The sequence below is a fragment of the Macrotis lagotis genome, chromosome 1 (genome assembly GCF_037893015.1).
Source record: "Macrotis lagotis isolate mMagLag1 chromosome 1, bilby.v1.9.chrom.fasta, whole genome shotgun sequence".
Taxonomy (NCBI): domain Eukaryota; kingdom Metazoa; phylum Chordata; class Mammalia; order Peramelemorphia; family Peramelidae; genus Macrotis; species Macrotis lagotis.
Genome location: NC_133658.1, coordinates 29,812,984 through 29,823,199, shown reverse-complemented (window position 1 = coordinate 29,823,199; position 10,216 = coordinate 29,812,984). Strand labels below are relative to the sequence as shown.

The 10,216-nt window shown below is 34.9% G+C and overlaps 1 pseudogene; it reads left to right on the top strand.

The window, feature by feature from the left end:
- Positions 1-6,759: 6,759 nt before the first annotated feature.
- On the top strand, positions 6,760-7,371 carry LOC141492180 (S100P-binding protein-like; annotated as a pseudogene).
- The last annotated feature ends 2,845 nt before the right edge of the window (positions 7,372-10,216 follow it).

The following is a 10,216-nucleotide window of genomic DNA, read 5'->3' as shown; positions in this document are numbered from 1 at the left end:
CAAGTAACTCACTTTCTGTAGGGGGGAAGTGGTTTGGGAGGAAGGGAAAATAACTGAAACTCAAGGTTTTGGAAGTACACTTCTTTTTTTTTTTAAATGTAGCTGGGGTAAAATTTTAAATAAAATAAAAGGAAAAGAAAAAACAATTTGGATTCTATACCAATAGGTCCATGTGTGTTTAATAATGATAGGTTGCCTATTTTTAGAAAAAAAATTATTTAAAGCCATGTGGTTAAATGACTTGCCCAAAGTCACACAGCTAGGTAATTATAAAGTGTCTGAGACTGGATTTGAACTTGAGCTACCTGCCCGTTTTGCATTTTAAGAAGATGCAATTTAATTTATTATCCTTTTTAATAAGATCTATTTTTGCTTTTGTTTTTATGAGATCATGGGCACTACCTTTCCTTTTTTTTACTTCATCTGAAGTATAACATATTTAACTTTAGTCTTTTACCTTTACTCTGTGTTAATCTCTGCTTCAAATGTGTTTCTTGAAAACAAAAAAAAAAAAATAGAATTATGATTTTTTAGGGTTTTTCTTCCAAGGCAAAGGGGGTTAAGTGGTTTCCCCACGGCCACACAGCTAGGTAATTATTAAGTGTCTGAGAACAGATTTGAACCCAGGTACTTCTGACTCCAGGCCAGTACTTTATCCACCGCGCCACCTAGCCACCCCCAATTTTTAATGTTTCTGCTATCTGTTTCCTATTTATGGCAGAATTAATCCTATTCAAAAATGCAGTTAAGATTACTAACTCTTTATTTCCCTCCATGCTCCCTTCCCTTCATTTGTAATTTTTCCTCTTTCCACTCTATCTCTTTTTACTTTTGAATACTGTCTCCCTCAACCTGTCCCTACTTCTATCAATCACCAAGATGTCTTCCCTCTTTCCCTTTATCCCTTCTCCCTTCCCCTTCCTTGTATCAGTCCCTCCTTCCCTTCCACCTTACTTTCCCCTACTAATACTTGATACATTTCTAAACCCAACTTTTTATGTCAAATCTGATGGAGAAAGATTCAAGCACTTATCACTTCCTCCCTTCTTTCCCAGTGCTATAATAGGACCTAAATCCATTTTCATGTCATGTTCGTACCCCATCATATTTTCCTCTTCTGTCCATGTTGTAGCACCCTTCCTTTTAATGCCTTAATTTTTAAAGTTATATCCTCAGAATCAGCTTATGTCCATAGATTTAGTCTAGGTATACTCTGTCTAAATAAAGTTTTGAGAATCTTTCTCCCAGGTAGGGTTGTAACCAGTTCCTTCCTATTGAATAGTAGTTCTTTTCTTTTCCATTATTTACCTTTTCATACACCTCTTGGGTTTCCTATTTGAAAATCATCTTTTTTTTTGTCTATGCTCTTTTCATCAATAAAGTGTGGAAGTCATTGATTTCATTAAATATCCATCTTATGATCAGTTTTGCTGGGCAGTTGATTCTTGATTATAATCCAAGTTCCTTTGTCTCTGGATTATCATGGTCTAGGCCCTGGTATCCTTTAAAGTGTGCAGCTATCTTCTGTGTAATCCTGACTTCGGGTCCTCAGAATGAGAATTGCTTCATTCTGTCTGACTGAAGGATTTTTGACTTTATCTGTTAATTCTGTAGTTTGGTTATAATAGTCTTTGATATTTTCATTTTGGGATCCCTTTAAGGAGATAATTGGGGGAATTCTTTTGATGACTATTTTGCTCTCTGCTTCTAGGATGTCAGGGAAGTTCTTGAAGATTTCCCGAAGAATGGTATCCAGATTTGTTTTTTTGGTCATGGATTTTGGTTTGTCCAATTAGTCTTAAATTGTCTCTTGCAGATCTATTTTTCACATCAATTGATTGCCAGTGAGGTAGTTTACATTGTCTTCTATTTTTTTTTTAAATTTTTAAAAATTGTGTTTAACAGATTCTTTGTTTCTCATGAAATCACCAGTCATAAGAACCATCCTATATTTTAAGGAGGTATTTTGTTCACTTAATTCTTTTATCTTCTTTTTCATTTCATCAGTTCTATTTAAAAAAAAAACTATTATCTTTTCCCAATTAACCAACTTTATTTTTAAAGGATTTGTTTTCTTCTATCACATTTTTCTTGCAAGATATTAAATTTCTCTTGCATTTTCCCCATTTTTCAATTTTTTTAATCCTTCCTAAATCCTTCCATGAAATCTTTCTGGGCTGTACACAAATTCATATTCTCCTACATAGATTCACATGTAGCTACATAGCTTCACCCCTTCTGTTCTGCTTTTCTTAGCTTGGGTTTTGCCTATCTTTATCTCTAAGGTAGTTTTCAATTGAAGCTGTTCTTTCTTATTTATTTTGAGAATCTCATCCTGAGTTTCTTATGGTGAGGGAGGGGCTTGCTTATAGCCCTTGGGTATTGACAACCCTAGAGGCTTGCTAAATGATCTAGGACATCATTGTTAGAAAGGCCAAGATGTTACTCAATGGACCAACTGGTAAGGAACAACTAATGCTCTCTCTCTCTCTCTCTCTCTCTCTCTCTCTCTCTCTCTCCTGACTGTTCTGTGGATGTCAGTCATCCCTCTTTGCATCATTGGGGGGATTACCTGGAGTTATCTCTGGGCTATCCACAGGCAGCCTATCATTAGACTAGGCCCATTAGGTTGGGAATGTCAGCATCGAGATCTCTACCCCAAATTTTAGTGTTGGAGAAGTCAACTGCTCTAGGCCATTGGTAAAAGAGCAACTGGGACTCCAGGCCTTCTTTTTGTCTAGGTGTTTCAGAGGCTCACCATCATGGTGGGCTATCTAGACCAACAGTGCAGGCTGAACGGAGGTCTTGGGTTCCTGGATCTTTCCCAGTGTGGAGTTGTCCAGTGCACAATAAAGTCATAATTTCAAGATTTCTGCTCCCACAGCCAAGGATCTTAGGTTCTTCTACCCCTTCACCCTGATACTGCTGAACTGTGTTTTGTTTCTCTATCCTGAATACCCCCATGCTCCCCATTTCAGACCTGATCTTTTTTGTGTTCTTTCACTCCAAAATCTGGTAGGAGGAGAGCTTAACAGAGATCCTAGTTTCTCTCCACATCGTGACAGAAAGTCCTACTTAATCCAATTTAAATGGAACTTATATTTTTAAATTTTATTTACTAAAGAGTGAAAGAGTGATCTAATGAATAGCAAAAATGATCTACAAGCTTAGAAGAAATGGCTTCAAATTCTACTTATACCAGCTATCTGATACTAGTAAAGAAGTTCTAAATATCTCAAGCAACATTTGAAGTTAAACAAAGAAAATTTTATTGATTTCTTCTTCAGTTTCAGACATTGAATTAGCTCTGAGTATACAAAAAACAGGGAAAACAATCTCTTTTCATAAGAAGCTTACATTATTTTTGGGGAGGAAATATATCAAACACTACGAACATAAGATATATCTCTAGAACAAATTACCAGTATTCTCAGAAAGCACTTGGGAGTAGGAAAGGTGCCTAACAGAAGTGTTAAAAATTATATAAACAAGGGGGTAGAGACAAGAAGGGAAATCATTAGTGCATGTGGCATAACCAGGTGAAAGATTTGAAATGCCGTATTTAAGAATAACTGATAATACCTTTCTATCATGGAGTGCATGGAAGGGAATAAAGTGCTAAAAAGTTATAAATGTGATGATATCTATCTGTGAAGTTATTTAAAAGTCAAAAAAGATGATTCCAATGAAGAAGGGATTTCTTTTTCTTGGGAGGTTATTCTATAAATGACTTGTCCTTATACCATAACCTTTTTTGATGTTATTTAGATTTTAGTACATTGAAACTCTAAGAGATAATTTTCAGATCAACAGCAAATTGATTCATTAGAGGATAACTTTACTTATATTTGAAGTTTACTTTCTCTGATGTCAAAGAAAAGGAAAGATAAATAATTTCCATATGTATAAATTATGCTTAAACTTCATTATTATACACAACATAAATATTTTAAAATTAATTTTCTCCTGATTTCCAACATTTGGTCAAATGGATGCTTTTTAAAATCTATTCCCTTAAAAATTATAATCTATGGATGAACTAGTGATTTTCCTTAATAATACGAAGTACTATAAATACTATCTTAGACCCCATACATTCAGATTTCTAATGGGACATATTCAATTAGGCAGGAGTATATTTCTAATAACACCTTCAATTCAATCATTAATCTTCATATGATTCTTAGATAAACAGCTGTGAGATGATAGGCAAACACTGAGACAGAGCTTCAGGTTGAAAGGAAATGATAATAGAACAGCAGGACTTCTTATAAGAATTCATTTATACTTGTTAAGAAATCATCTCAGAAATGATTATTAATTCTTTCTGCCTTTTGTTACATGTATGCTGGAATCCTCCAGTTATGTTGCAAAACCATCAAGTGACTTTCATACTGAATCTATGTATATATGTTTAGGTTATAGGAAAATGCCATTTTTGGCTCCTTCTGTATTACTTTTACTATACATATTATTAATAATAATAATTAGCATTTATACTGTACTTTAAAGTTTACAAAATGTTTTACAGTTCATCTGATGCTCTCAACAACCATTAGAGTCAGAAGCCTCAGTTTCCACATCGAGGAAAAATGCTTCTTTGCATTCATGAGAGTCCAGATTTGTGGATCTAAATGTAAGAAGCAACATTGGAGTCATCTAGTCTACTTATAACAAGCCTTAATAGATAATGAACTGAAGAAGAGAGAATTAACTAGATCTTGCTTATATAGATAGGAATAGACCCTGTCAGAATTTAACTTGAGACTTGGATTCAAGTGCTGATTTTTTCCCTCTTTTGATCCCTTTTGCTTCTCTTAAGTGTTATGAAGAATTTTAGCCATATTCAGAATACTGGACCAAATTTGTTTTACTTTATCTCTCTACTACTAGGTGTTGGCTACTGTTCAGATTTACTAGTGGAACTCCACACGATGCTTCTGCTGAACTAGCACTTAACTAAATCAGAGTCCCCAACCAATTTCTTCTGGCCAGAAACCATGAAAGAAACTCAAACTAATTAATAATAATGATGATGATGATAATGATGATGTTAATTAACAATTGAGCAGGACTGGATTTCAGGAAAATAGAAAGAAGAGAAATGTTTTTTCCTAAATTTCTTATTTTTTTTTTGTTGTTGTTGAAATAATAACTTCTCAAAATCGACAATTCTGTCTTAAGTTGGAGCTATGTTCTCTACTGGAGAAGTGTGAAGTTTGACTCAGTTGTTTATCAGAACCAACATAGACAAAAAATTCACCAATTTGTGAAGCAAATCTCCAAGGGAAGGACTGAGGACAGGAAGACTTTTCTCCCTAAAACAATGAGGGTATAAATTTCAGCAATGTGGACTATTTGGAGCAATCACTCTCTCTTCCTCATCTTTGGAGTTTAATTTGCTGTAGTTATCTTTCATCAAAGCATGGATGTTACTCAGCTATGGTTGGTTAGGTTTATAATCAGTCAAATTCCCGTACCAAGAGAGTCATTCTTTCTTCTCATCTTTATTGCTTTTTTTTACACTGTGTTCATTTACTTTCCACTTATACAGCATGGTCTCATGTGACTCAAAACTTATCCAGTTTAAATTTTAACTGTCCTTAATATGATGAACTTTACATTACTTTCACCTTATTCAAAAGGACCTGAGTCTTTATAGATTTCCACAGTGATTATTTTTCTGGTACCTCCAAACACCCAGTCGTCATAGAGTTCACAACCACAATTAGCTTAAACGATCAAATGAAAATAAAAGAACACCAGGAAAACTGTTTTAGGAGGTTTTACATTTTAAACCTCCTTCCTCAATCACTTAGACTTCTTTTCTCCATAGCAGTTTAATTAAATGTTTTCCTTCATAAAATATCATTTCTATTACTATTTATCTACAGGTGGATTTTTCCTTTTATGATCATATAACTCTTTTATTGCTACATTACTATGATTTTTGACTTGATAGCCAGGATTTCCTCCTCATCCTTGAAATTATTTATGAGATTAAATGAGCTCACAGTGGGATAATAACTTCCTTATTGGATATAGAGTGGAAGTCAATTCTGATTAATATTTTTAAATTATTTTTGACCCTTAATGGATCTGATTTCCATGATAGGATAATATCCAGAGCTTTGGAGCAGTTATTCAAAGATCTGTGTTTCAATTCATTTTAATTGATTACTCACTCTGTGAAATTTTTATGATATTAAAATAATTTAATGACAAAGTAGACAAATAGAATACCTTTTACTAGGTAGTGAAATCCTCAATTTTGAAAAAAGAGAGACAACAAAGACAAGCAGAAACAGAGACAGTGAGTTAGAGATGGAGACAAGAATAGAACATAAAAATTGCTGGAGAATTTGATTTTCATTCTTGAAAAAAATCTTAGAGCATATAAATGAAAATCTGTTTAGTAAGCATCTTAAAAATAAAGGTTCATTCACACAATACTCTTGTAGCTACATTGTGAGTTCCAAATAGATGGCCTCCATTTAGCTTTACCAAAAGCAATGTAGGCATAATATCTGGGTCAACCTCCCTGGTGGGAGAGGTTAGAGCTCTGGTGATGGATAAGATGAATCCATAGTCTATGTGAACCCTGCTTACTCCCTCCAGTTGTGTGAGGGGTAAGTTATGTTAGATGAATATTTAAACAACTCAGAAGGTGGGAGTTAGTCATTTTGATGCCTGAAAGAAATATCCAGCAAAATTGGTGTACTTTCAATTGATCTGGTAGCAGAGGTCCAGAGTTTATTAATGAATTGCTTCAGCAGTTCTGTGCAATATGTCTACTTTCTAGGGTCCTCTGGCGCATTTGAAGGCAGAGAAACTAAACAAACTAAAATCATCTCTCTGCTACCTAAAGACAGTGTTGCAGTTGCATGCTGAGATAGGTTTGGACAGGATGAAGGTGGACCAGATGATTCCAAACTGGATCTCTCTGAGGAAGAAGTGGTTGGTCATTTCCATTACACAGAAGAAGAGATTCAGGACGTCTTGGAGGATGATGTCTCATTAAATGAACCATTTCAGAGAAGATCACAAAATGATGCAGGTGTTGAAACTAAGAGGTTAGGAACCTATAGTACTATCCACTGATTCTCCTTGAGATATAAATGTACTCTGCAGCTTGGGAAGTAATGCTGGACCAGCTAGAATATTTAAACTATTCCAGATAAATATCTCAGCAAGTCATGTAGCTATCCAACCAAATCATCTAGCAAACTCTATCAGAAAAAAAATCTCTTGAAAATAACTGTTGTACCACCCATTAATACAATGTTTTTTGATGATATGCTTGTTCTAAAGAATACTGAGTTTTCTTCCAAAGTTTTATCTGAGGGGGCAGCTAGGTGGCGCAGTGGATAAAGCAACAACCTTGGAGTCAGGAGAACCTGGGTTCAAATCCAGTCTCAGACACTTAATAATTACCTAGCTGTGTGTCCTTGGGCAAGCCATTTAACCCCATTTGCCTTGCAAAAAACAAAAAAAAAAAAAAAAAGCAAAGTTTTATCTGGTTATTCAAAATATTTGAGAACTCTCTCTTCCTTTCTGGAGGAAAATGTGAATAAATATGACCATGGTCAAAATGATGGGAAACTTTGAACTAAAGAAACCAGATCCACTTGTTCTGCTAAGAAAACACTTAGTTTTATAAAGCTGACCTTTTCCAGGGCTCTCTTTGAGTGGGAGATATTATTTCAGAGGAGGCTGCACCTATGACTTCTCCCATCTTAGAACAATCTTATAGACCAGAGATGGTACTGTCTTGAGGGAGTGGTGGATTTAAATTAGGTGACACATATAGGTTTCTTCTTGTTCAGTAGACCAAGCCATCCAGACAAGGATTTTGAGAAGGAAGAGTCTGAGACAAGATTAAGTAAAGTCAGTCTACTTCTATAGGTCAAAGAAATGAGGGAAATTCAGACATTTTTGCAAACTGAGCTGGAACAGAAAAAGCAATTTTATCCTAAGAATGTTATTGCTTAGTGGCGGCTAGGTGGCGAAGTGGATAGAGCATGGGTCCTGGAGACAGGAGGATCTGAGTTCAAATCCATTCTCAAAAATAATAATTACCTAGGGGCAAGTCACTTAAACCCATTGTCTTTCAAAAAACAAACAAAACGGAAAGTTATTGCTCTATCATTTTGTGGTGGCAACCAATTGGGGGATATGCCCATCAATTGGAGAATGATTGAACAAATTGTGATATTTGTTTGTGATGGAACCCTATTGTTCTATAAGAAATCAGGAGGGATAGAAGTTCAGAAGAGCCTTGAAAGATTCTCATGAATCGATGAGTAGCAAAATGAGCAGAACTAATTATACACACAAACAACATGGGGTAATAATCAACGAATATGGACTTTTTCATTACAGCAGTACAATAATCAAGGACTTGTGATTGGTATTAAGGGACTTGTGAAGGAATGTGCCATCCATATCAGAGAAGCAACTGTGGAGTTAAAAGGAAGACCGATGTTTATTATTGTCAATTTTTAAATGTGTCTTATGTATTGTCATTTTCTTTTAGCTAGTGTTTTCTTCCTTTTGGACATGATTTTTTCTTATAACACATTCAATTTAAATCTATGTTTTGCATGGTTACAAATGTAGAGGCTATATTGGATAGATTTCTGTTGGGGAGGGGGAGAGGGAGAAAACTGTAAAACTCAAAACTTTGCAAAAAAGATTGGTACAAACTACTATTGTATATAGTTGAAGAAACAAATAAAATATTTGCACAATTAAAAAAAGAATGTCATTGCTCATTTAAAAATAAATAAAAATACTGGAATGTAAGTAAGGAACCTTAGGCTAATTCTATGCCTTGATGGACTAAGTTGCTAATATGAAATATCAAATGAAAAACCAGTGGTATCAACACCCATCAAGTTGCACTTTGAGAAACTCCTCCAATTCAGACTGAATTCCCTACAGAGATGCAGCCTGATTCAGTGGGTGGACCTATGAAGGTCTTACTAATCAGTTCCAGAACATACCCCACTGTCTCATCTCCCCACCTATGAAGGAACTGCCAAAAGGCACCCACCCCATCAGTACTCAGAGCGATTTTTGCTCTATTATCATTGCCTTTAACTTTCTGATTATATTTATTCTAAGGAGACTTTCTTTTAAAGACCTTGTCATCTGTTGAAAGTACCTGTCCATAGACTCGATCTATTATGTAGAAGGTTCTTTTTTTCTAACCACAGGAAGGTGGTATGTTATTGTGTATTTTAAAAATTCATCTTGGATCAAAGACAGCTGCCTCAAGAGCCTGTATTTCGTCAAAACAATCAGCCTTAAGCAGAATGACCTCCTCCCCTTCAGTTTTGAGATCTATTTCTGATGTCTAGAAAAGGCTTCTCAAATCTTTTTAAAGGAAACCATGCCAGCTCATAAGGAAGAGAATATTAACTCTGCAACTAACAGACAGGATTAGTTTTTCATCTTTGAACTCAAGATATCTAGTAGTTTTGAATTGAATAAAGTAAGACAGAAGTTCTATGGAAAGAACAAGACAAAACATTTCCCCTCTCCCTCTTTCTATACCTTCATGATGCCATTATCTTTTGACTTTTCATTCTTCATTAAAAAAATTTAAGTTGATTGCCAGTGTTTGCAGAGTTTTGTAACTGAATCCTGTAACTAACTTTGGAAAATTGCCTGATCAACATTTTGGAGAGCTAGTTGCATCCCCCTTCTTAAAGAATTTTCTCTTTTTCGTCTTATTCCATAGCTACCAATTGGGTCTTCTGCCTGGAGCATTCTTATTACTTCCTATGGATGGATAACCTTGAAACCATGACTATATAAAACAACAAAAATACAGATAGAAGGACAGCTGTCAGTAGGATTTTACTCGTATTATCTTTAAATTCAAATTGTTGAGTTATTTACCTTGATTCCCTATCATGTGTCAGCAGTGGGTACTAATGTCTGTGTTACTAATTCAGAGATACTTTCAGGGCCTGGTTTGTTTGTCTAATCTGGAGGGAATTGGATTAACACATGGAATATAAAGTAGTTCACTGGTCCACAAAGACTCTCTTTGATGTTAAAAACAAATTGAGCCTTACCTGGTCTATTCATTTATTAAGCATCTACTTTGCATAAGATGTAAAGATAAAAGAAAAAGTTCCTTTCTTGCAAAAAACAAAGTGCAATACAAGACTATTACAAGAAGGAAAATACACTTGATTTCATATTT